Below are 11,955 nucleotides of genomic sequence, written 5' to 3'. Positions count from 1 at the left end.
ATATCATAAACTTAGACATTAACTAACACGACATGCCCAAGGCAAAGTAAAATCTCACGACCAAACACTTAGAACATTAGACACAACAAAAATATGCGATAGTTCGATGGCTGAACTGCAATGAGCAAAAAATATGAATGGCCCGACTGGACTAACAACTGCAAAACTTGTTCTCGTTTAAAAAAATACAGCAAATTAAAGCCGAAAAAGAAAGGCACACCCCCTGTTTAACAGTATATACAAACATCAAATTCGTAATGATGATAAAACTAAAGGGGTCTTCGCTTCAAAAGGACTAGGAACATTCCAAACTTAAGAAGAGAAATTATACATCGCGCAACAAGCTAAAGGTAAAAAAAAAAAAATGAAGAAAAAGTGATGCATACACAGTAATGAAATACAAAATTTCCAAGTACCTTCTATCAGCGTCGGTTGCTTCCTTGAACTTTTAGGGTGCGTTTGTTGCACCGGACTATCTCGGACTTGACTAGCTTCAGGGACTAAGCTGGACTGGCTTAGAATAGACTAAGCTGGACTAACTTAATGAAGCGTTTGGTGCAGTGTCGGACTAAAAACCAGGATAATGAAAAATAGTGAAATTACAAATTTTAACGATAGAATTACATCCAACTCAACTGCAAAATACCCACAGTCAAATCAAATGATAATTACATTAAACTCAACAACAATTGCTTGGAAACGAAAGAAAATATTGAGTTTTTGTGCATTGTAGCATTGCAATTTGCAAAAACAAACAGCGCTTTCCTACAACTTAGGAATTTAGAATCAGTACATCAAACTTTCTCACTTTTTGGTCTAAAATCCCTTTAAGCCTCTATAATTGAGAAATCTATAAACATTCAGCAACCCAAAATTGTTAAAAACTCAAACTTATCAGACCACAAATTTGGAGGAAGAAAATTTTGATTTCTTCTTCACAGCCTCCCAAAATCCATGAATAATACCATATTCATTCATCCTAATGTTAACATACAATTGTAACATCACTATCTGACTTTGCTAAATTTGATAGAGAGACATCCTTTGCACTTTGAGCGTAGCTTTCAATACAAAACAATTGAATTTTACAACTCCTGTTTAATGATTTCATCCAAAGAATAAGTTACAACAATTGAATCAAACAACGGCTATGATACAACATGAACGATACATTCATGGCACAACCAACACAGCAATTACCCCAAAGAAGCAACTCCAAGAATTGTGCTTCTTTGTACACTTACTGACGATGTTGATTGAAACATCACCAATGCTACTGCTTTTCTCTAACTTGGTGTATTAGTATAGTTTGCAGACTCTGCACTTCTAGCAGGGCAAACAGAAGAATATTGACAGAACCTGCATTTCCATCCCTCATCCTTAGGAGTGTAACTTGCTTCTCGCTCTCCTAACCAGAACTCAAGACAACCCTGTATTTGATTCTTGATCCAATCAGAGTCGTATGCAAACTCATCTTCACCAAGTAACGAATGATCTTTCTATAACTCATATCTGACTCAAAAATAGTCATATCAGTATCTTCCCAAAAGTTATTGTGACCAAGCAAATGTAAAAGATCTTGTGTATAAATTTTATACTCACCTCAATAGCAGCTGGTCATGTGTAGAGGGCAGCATGCTACATGTGTTTCTGTAGTATCTCACTATGTCATCAAGGGTCTGCACAACCAAGAGAAATTGTTACCTATACAAATTACTAATAAACAAAACAAATTTTGTTTATGAAACAAATTTTTCACCTATGTCATCAGTGGTAATTATCTGAAAAATCTATGTCACACAATTTTGTTTATGAACTAATAAACAAAACAAATTACTAAAAAAATGCATCCTTAATATCAAGTGATTGGTTTTTGAAGCAAGTATAGTGATAATGGGAACATCAAACAATAGAAAACCCCGAAAATCCTGATTTCCTAGACTAAATGTATCAAATAATTCAATGGAGAGACTTAACCTCTGCTGGGAACCTTGAGTTAGCAGCCATCTCTCTGATTTCTTCATATAAGATACCATGAGGATTTAAGGAAAAAAAGTGAAAAATTTCTCTGATGGGAATTTATCAGCAACTAAATCATCCCAAATGTACTTGTAGCACATTAATTGAAGCCTGCCATAATAGAGTGTGACTTCATTATGGTGCATTTCCTCATCCTTGGCAACAAAAAATCAGCCCAAAACAGAAGCTAATAAAGGTGCATACCTTCCATTTCTTCGTTGTGGTTCAACAGTAAGTGTATCTTTCACACGAGTCCTTGTGTCAACTAATATTGGGTTTCGGTTTGTTTCTGTAACAGGCATTCGAATCTCATCAATCACGCCCATCATCCATACCCCTTTTGCAAAACCTATTATGATCGAAAATATAGCCAATTATTGAAGGAAATGAGGTTAAGGAGATCAATGCTCCAATATCATCAATTCTAAACAGAGAATTGGCTGTAAGAATAAAGCCAAAGAAAGAGTGTGCCTATCTGACGTACCTATATATAAAGGTAGGATGTTTTTCTAAGACTTTCTCAATCATGTTTCATTTTCAGTACTGATGTTTCAGGTATCCAGAGCATTGTCTCATTAGGTCCCAAAAACTACATTGGATCATCATCAGCAACCAGTTGTGCTTATTTCATATTATTTCAATCAAATACATGACAAGCTTCAGTTAAAGGGCACCATAATCTTACAATCCAGGATTCATGCTTACATCCAACCCATACAAAATTGCCAAACAAAGGAACAGAGCTGCAAGCTTAATCCAGACATCACTCCTTACAGATGATATTGATAACCAATTAACTACTTTATGGAACAATAATGATCCATATGATCCATTTATTAATTGATTATAATGCAAAATAAGCCCTAAGAACGCCTCTATCTAACTCATTATGACAAAATTCCCCCCAAAGATAAATTAGTAAATAGAAAGATAAACCTTGGACCTCGCATAGATTGACAGATACAATATCAAGTAGCTCTATGCAGGAGGTTAAAAGCCACCTAAACAATGTATCAGGAGTCAAAGATTGAATCAAGAGACACAGATTAATTAACTTACAGTGGCAGCAAATGGAATTTGCAATTTCACAGAAGCAGAAATCAAATCCGTACAACTACATCATAAAATACCCAGAAGCAAAAATCATTGAAGAACAAGCAATTTCAAAGCATAAGACCAACCCAGATTTCACAAAATCAAAGCAATCCAGATTTCACATAATCAAAACAACAAATGGAATTTGTAAATGACGAGTGAGAGAGAGACTGACGATTTCTTAGCCTGCTCGAGCGAGCGAGCGTGGCCGATGTAGTTAGTCGAGCGATCAGGACGATCTAGACGAGCATGACGAGTAGGGCGAGCAGGACGAACACGAAGAGCGAGCGAGCAGGAGGACGACGATGGCCTTAGCTAGTCCGCTCGTATTTGGGAGGTCTCGCTTGGACCACTTAATGAAGGAGTTAGTGAAAGCGAGTCCCACTTAATACCATTAAACTTAGTCATGGCAGCCAACAAACAGAGGATTACACTAAAAACTAGTCCTGTCCAGTCTAGTCCAGGTTAGTGAAGCCAAACAAACGTGCCCTTAGTTCAGTGAGTTAACCTCCTCTGTACTCAGTTGCTTTACAAGATGTTTCTCCAATTCTAGGACTCTCCCATTCTGCTGATTGGCCCACTGCTTTTCCTTAGCATGAGAAGGAGCAACTGGCTTCGGTGGCCTTCCTCCAGATGGGGGTGCCATGTGTTAAGCACCAGGACCAGGCATCAGTTGCTGTTGTTGAAAAAGACATGTTCTCTTTCAAGATAATGTGGCATGAAGGGTCGTCATTTATCAATCTAGACTGCACATTTAGACAGGACTCAATTTAATAGTATTTATGGATATTTGTAAGTCAATTGGCCAGCAAAAAATTACTCCCAATTACAAATAAAATTTTATATCTACAAACTATCTATGGCATATGGAAGTTTTTACATCAAAATACGAACACATCATGCAAAGAATGGACATCCAGCAGCAAAGAATCTCGCAGAAAAATATGCTCGATCTAGCCTGTTATGTTCAGGAATTTAAGCTAACTGCCACCGACTTAACATTGTCAATCATCCACCACCCAAAAGATGAAAAATAAACAACTTTAACTCCGGGACAGGGGATGGTACAAGTTTTGCAAAGATGTATCAGTTCGTTACCAGCTAACATAGAATAGAAACAATGAAAATAAAAGAGCTTCAATATCCACACGACACCTGTGCCTGTAAAACACAAGCCAAAAGATGAATACAAAGAAAATAGTACTACCTCTTGGTAATCCCCATTTCAGAAATAGGCCGCGGGCATGTTCACCGGTGATTTTCCCATACTGTCTGTGTCAACTTTCACAAAAATATTAGTGTACTTCTGAACATCAGTTTGAGCATCCTAGGCCATGACATATGGGACTGACTAGAAGCAGAGTTCCCAGCTCCAGGTGAAACTCCAGTAGCACTAGTCTGAACTGAGACCTACTGGTTTGCTCTTTCAAATGACTGGGCCTGCTGTGGCTGGCTGAAGACTGGGTCCCAGCAGATACTGGCACAAAGGCTGATGAGATGGGTAAAATTCTGCTTTGGTTGAGAGGGGGTTGCACAAAACATCTTCAAAAGATGAGTCATGCGTAAAGCCATTCCCAGATGTATTTGATGGTTTGGAATCCTTAGCCGGTGTCTTGGAGGTCTGATCGCAGAACCTGCCTGTGGCCTAGGTGGTAGGGAAGCTGTTGGTCCTGATGTTGCCAGCCCAAATACATCCTTTGTTGCAGGAGTGATCCCTTTGTTTACAACTTGCAAGGGTTTCCCGGTCATTGCCCCACCTGCCCTTCACCAAAGTTCGACAAGCTTGAGTTTTGTGGTTGAGTTTTGCCAGAGCTCCCAATGCTATGTAATGTTGTAGCTGAAGGCTGCATGGCGCTGAAGACAATGGCAAGATCAAGGACAACATCACTTGTCTGTCCAAGAATAAGACTGACAAACAGGAGAAATTTTTAGTTACGACCGGAACACAAGTGGTACACCACGTATTTTAATAGAAGTAGAAAATTTTATTTCTTAAGTTATTAACTTTTTAGCACACATATCTCACCATTTGTATAATGACACATTGTGTACCACCCTGTATACCGGTCACATTGAAAAATCTCTTGACAAACAGCTAGGCTCTTATTTTTTTAGTATTGTTCATACATTATAAAGGGCAAGGTTATGGACAAGTGTGTGTACCATCATATTTTATTTTTTTTTATCTTTAATCAAGTCTAGACGCATCTTGAAATTCGCCTTTATATCATAAACTTAGACATTAATTAATACGCCAAACCCAGGCAAAGTAAATATCTCACGACCAAGCGCGATAGTTTGAACATTCGACACTACAAAAATACGTGAAAGTTCAATGGCTGAACTGCAATGAGCGAAAAGTACCTAGATATCCCCTCTTTATATAAGGACCTAGATATCCTTCGTTTTATTAAAAAAAAAAAAAAAAAAACTGCACGAACAACAGGGTTGTTCTTGAAATAAACTTGTTTGTATTGATAAATTATGGCCGGCATTAATATTGTCTACTATCTAAAAGGAATCAGTTGTCTACATTTTTGGAACCTTTTACCCCCGACAAAATTCTTGACTTCGCCACTGTTGTCTAAACGCAGTACCTGTAATTTGCGGAAACGCCTGATTTCTAAAGGGATTTTATGATTGAAGCTATTGTCTTGGAGATGCAATGCCCTAAAAAAGCTTAGGTTTCCTACGTGTGGAGGATGTTTTGTACTACATGTCACTTAGACCTGACAATTTCTTACACGATCAGTTAACACGACACATAAACGACACGAAAATAACGAGTTTTGGGTTGATACGGTAACTAATCGAGTCGTTAGAAAGGCCTGATTTCTAGAGGGATTTTATGACTGAAGCTATTGTCTTGGAGATGCATGCCCTAAAAAAGCTTAGGTTTCCTACGTGTGGAGGATGTTTTGTACTGCAGGTCACTTAGACCTAACAATTTCTTACACGATCAGTTAACACGACACATAAACGACACGAAAATAACGAGTTTTGGGTTGATACGGTAACTAATCGAGTCGCTATCGAGTCACACGATAAGAACCCGTTAATAACGGGTCATTAACAGGTTTACAATAGGGTGACGTGCGGGTAACCCGTTTCGACACATTCAGAAAAATGTTATTTTGATGATTTTAAATTTTAAACTACTAAAAAAACTTACAATAAAATAAAATAGTCATAGTTTATATGTATATATTGTATATTAGATCTATATTATTGTATTATTATTCTATATAAGTTTAAAAAAAATTAAGTTTTATTTATTTATTTATTTTTATAGTTTACTATAGGCAGATTAAAAAATTATAAAACACATTAAAAAATATCAAGTAATTTGAAAATACCACACACATTAAAAATTATAATAATTAATTTATAAGTGTGAAAAAATAGGCAACCGCTCATGATCGCATCCTCCACGCTTTTCAAATTGGTACATCGCCATTTGAATTTTATTAGAACCATACAAATGATAGGAGCATATTTATGCGACTTAGTTGGCTTGTTCTTGTGCATTTATGTCGTGTTTCCTTAGTTATTTTAATGTTTAAAGTCATTTTCGTGTGTTTTTAGATTTTATGGACAAAGTAGGCAAGAAGATGCATTTTGGAGCATTTTGGAGCAAAATGGAGCTTGGAATGCATGTCACATATTTGGGCCAAAGTGGATGGACGAATTTGAGAACTAAAGAGGCCAAGAATGTGAAGAATTATGGTCCAAAAGATGAAGAACTCAGCCCAAAAATTTGTCACCCCAACTTGCCTTCATTGCCATGCAAAACAACATAGAATTCCCTTTGGATTCCCATGCCATGCTTGATCACTCTTGTCCCCTACATAATTTCTGATTTCATGCTTCAATTCATTTAATTATTACACTTAATTGCTTGATACCTCTTGTTCCCTTCACCCACAAAATTTTATACAACTTTCACAACCATAACATGCACCAATTGATGCTCCATCATTCACATTTGGAATCCCATGCCTTGTGTACCACATGTTGCTGCACCTTTGACTCATTTATTGACACATTTTCACCTCCCTTTCCATCTCTATGCAATGTACACAATCATTCATGCCCCCTAGCTACAAGACCACTCCATTTTACCCTTCACACTTTGCATCATCACTTCATTTTCACCCTTGGACCATTGCACACCACATACACTCTTTGTCGTGCATTCTCCCTAGCCTAACCTGATTCTCTAAGGTTTTTGGGGCCTATATATACATGTTTACACCCCATGGCAAAGGGTTCACACTCTCATATTCATCATTCATCACAGAAAATTCGTCCATACAACCTCTAGGTAGCAAAACACCCCAAAAACACCATTCTAGTGCCTAGAAAACATAACAGCCACTCCACCTTCTTCCACCCTCTTTGCCTAGTTCTCCACCACCCTCCAACCCTCAAACACTCCTCCACACTTACCCTAAACCTTTCCATACCATTCCCCATCCATTCTACATCATAAAACTACCCAAAAATCCGTCCACAAAGCAATCTGCCGCAAGCAAGCAAAGGAGAATTCTTGGATGCACTTGCTACCCAAGTTGGAGCATTTTAGGTGTTTTCTTTCCTTTGATTTTAATGTCTAATTTTATGTATCTTTTCTTTGTGAGTATGAGGAACTAAATTCCTCTTAGTTAGTGGGTCATTCGAAACCATGTTCATACTTGCAATATGATTTGATTACATCTAGTTGTGATTCATAAGTTGTGAATTCAATTTACTTATCCGATCGTATAAGAAATGATTTGTGTATGTTGGTTGAGAGTGCACGCTTAATTTTCATGCATGAATTTAACGCTAGAATATAAGGGAGTTTCACCTAATCGTTATGAACTTATATTCACAAGTAGTGAAGGTTGCTAGTCACAATCACGTTAAGTAAATTCTTGGCATAAGTTTCATGCAAATCATAGTAACGAGTGCCTCGTCAATGCTTATGGTTTTCATAGAACTTAATGATTCTTGCTTGTATCTCTATTATGCAATTCATGTAGGGAACTTGTAGGGAATGTTTTGGGTTGTCGTATGCAATCATCCAACCCAATAACTTGTGGAAAAACTGAGGGTTAATTAGTGCAATTCACGGTTAATTTGGGGCTTTGAGTATTCATAGCTTATCGAAAAGCAACTGGAAATCGTTTTGTATGCAAGTGTGACATGTGTGGAGAAGAACCTCCTAGCTAGCCTTCCATCCATAAGTTTCATTCAAATTCATTTTACAATCTGTTTTGATTCACTTAAATTTGTCTAAGAATTTGTTTACTTTGTTCTTGTCTTAATTTAATTATTTTCGTCCAAAATCAACCCCATCTTATTTCTTTGAGTCATATTAATTAGAACTTGTCTTAGATTATGTTTTTAAGTGTTTTAGTTCATTAGAAAACCAAAATTCGTCCAAGTTTGTGTTAGAGTCCCAAAACTGCTAGATTGTGTGTTTAAGGTAGTTTTGAGTGTTTAGGGGCTGTTTTGAGTCTTTTGGTTTGTTTTAGTGTTTTAAAGTATAGGTTTGCATTCTTTGAGTCTAGTTAGTGTTTTAAACTTTGTTTTTACGTTTTCAAGTCAGTTTCCAAGTGATTTAGCAATCCCTCCTAATCCCCGGCCTAGAACGATCCCTACTTACATACTTTACTACAATTGATAAAAAGAGGGTTTAATTCGTGTGTTTATATATTTCGCATCAAATTTTTGGCGCCGTTGCCGGGGATTAGCAACTTTGCTAATCTCTTGGATTGTTTTCTTTCGAATTATTGTATTTTGTTTAAGTTTCTATTTAAGTTGCTGATTTGTTTTGTTTTCTTTGTTTTTAGGTACTAGTTTATGACCCGTAGCTCACAACCTGTTTGTGAGCATATCTCCGACTTTGACAGTGATTTTGAAAGGACTTTGAGAAGGAAAAAGAAATTGCAAGAGTCTAATCCTTCTAGTCCCGAGCCTGAATTAGAAGAGCAAGAAGTTGAGGTTGAAGAGAAGGCCACGGCACAAGTGGGTGGAGTAGAGCAAGGTATAGCCATGGACAACCGTACGCTCAAGGAGCTTGCCGCCTCGGGTTTGGATAATGCCGCACCATTGTGTATCCAATATCCCATGGCTGCTCAAGGTAAAACCGAAGAGTTCGAGTTAAAGTCAAGTTTGCTCCACCACATTCCAAAGTTCCATGGGCTGTCCATGGAGGATCCGAACAAACATTTGAAAGAATTTGAAGTGGTGTGCTCAAGTATGACTCCGGTTACCGTTGACGGAAGTATTTTAAAGATGAAGGCTTTTCCATTCTCTTTAATGGACAAAGCCAAGGATTGGTTATACGAGTTGGCTCCCGGTACAGTTACATCTTGGGAGAGTATGAAAAGGGCGTTTCTGGAGAAGTTTTTCCCAACTTCTCGCATCATTCTTCTTCGTAAAAAAATAAGTGAAATTCAACAAGATGAAGGTGAGTCTTTTCCTACATATTATGAACGATTTAAATCACTTGTTGCTTTTTGTCCACAGCATCAGATGAAGGAGGAATTGCTTTTGCAATACTTCTACGAATGGCTCCTACCACTAGAACGTCAAATGCTCGATGCCTCGGCGGGTGGAGCATTGGTAGACAAAACGCCCATGGCTGCAAAAATCTTGATTGCTAATCGAGCGTTGAACGCTCAACAATACGAAGGTGTAGGCCAAAGAGGACCCCCACGACAACAAGTGCATGAGGTAAGTTCCACTTCCAATATTCAATCTCAGTTAGCTAATCTTACTTCTCTTGTTTCACAGATGGCCGAGGGAATGAAGATTCAAGGACCCATGGTGTGTGGCGTATGTTCTATCCAAGGACATGCATCCAAAAAGTGTCCTTAACTCATCGAGAATGGTGGATGGGAGAGCGCTAATGCCATTGGGTTTCAAAGCCAAAATCAGCCAAGACATAATCCATATTCCAACACGTATAATTAGGGGTGGAGAGACCATCCAAACTTCAAATAGAGAGAGCCACAACAAGCCCAACCACAAGGAGGCTTTAGGCAACAACCCCCGGGCTTTTACAACAAACCATACGCACCCCCTCAAGTCCAACCACAATCTGCCCCAAATACTTCGGGTAATGCTTTGGATAATGATACACTTGTTAAGTTACTAACCACTTTGACTAATGGGCAGGAAAATCAAAACAAAAGAGTGGACCAACTAGAGAAACAAATGGGGCAGATTGCCGAGGTTGTTGGGCAGATTAGAGACCAAGGAAGGCTTCCTAGTTCTACCATTCCAAACCAGAAGGGAGGCTTTGAAAGTGCAAAGGCCATACTCTTGAGAGGTGGAAAAGAGATTGGGGCAGGTTCTTCATCAAAAACAGGTCACAAAGAGGATGAAAAACTTCAATTTGAAGAGGAGGAAGCAAGCCCACTCACGGCAAAGGTGGGAGCACATTTGCCGCAAGTTTCTAATGTCCCCAATCTGTCCAAATCGGCCAATAAAGGTAAGAATGTGTCAAATTCGGTTCCTACTAATGTTTTTCCTTCGAATGCTCCTTTTCCTAGTAGGTTTATGCAAACAAAGAAGGAGGAAGCTGAAAAGGACATCCTTGAGACATTTAGGAAAGTTCAAGTAAACATACCTTTGTTGGATGCAATCAAGCAAATCCCGAAGTATGCCAAGTGTTTAAAGAAGCTTTGTACAACAAAGAAAGATGTCCGGGAGAAAGAGGTGTTACATGTAAGTGAGAATGTCTCCGCCATCTTGCAACATAAACTACCCCCCAAATGCAAAGATCTGGGGAGTTTTACAATTCCGTGTGTCATTGGTAATACCCGTTTCAAATCTGCCATGCTTGATTTAGGTGCTTCTATAAATGTTATGCCATATTCCATTTATGCATCTATGAACTTAGGAGCATTGAAAAATGATGGTGTAATCATACAATTGGCCGATAGATCTAACGCTTATCCAAAGGGAGTTTTGGAAGACGTTTTAGTGCAGGTTGATCATTTAATCTTCCCGGCGGATTTCTATGTCCTCGAAATGGATGAATCGGACCATGCCCCTTCATTGCCCATCCTCCTTGGAAGGCCATTCATGAAAACGGCTCAAACGAAGATTGATGTGGCCAAAGGATTAGTCACTATGGCATTTGGTGGTGACATGATTAGTTTTAAAATTTCTGAATCCATTGAGACTCCTAATGTTGTTCATTCTTGTTGTGCCATTGATAAAATTGAAAAGATAGGACTGGACCGTTCAGCACCAAGCACAAAGGATGCATCAACAACCATGCAAGACGAGGGAATTGGAGTGGAGTACAAGGACCATACGGCCACTGCCCTCACAGTGCTCAAATTGGCCGAAAGCACCATGGGGAAGAATGTTCACATTGCTACCACTTCATCACATCACATAGGTAAGCCACCTAATCCAAATCCAATTCCCATTAAAGTTGATAAGTGGTTCCCTTCTTTGGTGCAGATACCCAAGCAGATCCCCGACGGTGGGCACAGGAACGTGAACCTTAGGCAACACAACACACCCATCAACAAACATCACTATCCATTTCCGTTCAAGGATGCAATGTACGAGAGCTTTGTAGAACAAGATGTGGAGGAGACAACCCACTATGCCGTGGGTTCCCATGAAGGTTGATCAAGGTGTTCATCGTCCGGCTAGAAGACATTAAAGCAAGCGCTTTAAGGGAGGCAACCCATTTATTCTGCTTGATTGTCAATTTTATTACTTGTTTAATTATTTTTTGTTGTGACTTTCTATTTTGAAACATTAACAAATATGCAAAGGATTTTAACATTAAACTTCGTGGAAATGAACAGGAAACTGGGAAATAAAGAA

The 11,955-nt window shown here is 38.5% G+C and overlaps 1 long non-coding RNA gene across 3 annotated transcripts; it reads right to left on the bottom strand.

The window, feature by feature from the left end:
* Positions 1 to 1,043: 1,043 nt before the first annotated feature.
* LOC139196424 (uncharacterized) lies at positions 1,044 to 3,490 on the bottom strand. 3 transcript variants are annotated; one of them, XR_011581329.1, is made up of 7 exons: positions 3,290 to 3,432; positions 3,079 to 3,133; positions 2,504 to 2,608; positions 2,224 to 2,368; positions 1,978 to 2,130; positions 1,603 to 1,679; positions 1,044 to 1,512 (listed from the first exon to the last, which is right to left on the bottom strand). It is a non-coding gene; the product is annotated as an uncharacterized lncRNA (long non-coding RNA). The 3 variants fall into 3 exon arrangements; XR_011581330.1 differs by lacking the exon at positions 3,079 to 3,133 and having other exon boundaries at positions 3,290 to 3,435; XR_011581328.1 differs by lacking the exons at positions 2,504 to 2,608; positions 3,079 to 3,133 and having other exon boundaries at positions 3,290 to 3,490.
* Between the last annotated feature and the right edge of the window lie 8,465 nt (positions 3,491 to 11,955).

The sequence above is a fragment of the Malus domestica genome, chromosome 05 (assembly GCF_042453785.1).
Source record: "Malus domestica chromosome 05, GDT2T_hap1".
Lineage (NCBI taxonomy): Eukaryota > Viridiplantae > Streptophyta > Magnoliopsida > Rosales > Rosaceae > Malus > Malus domestica.
This window is presented reverse-complemented; position numbering and strand designations above follow the sequence as displayed.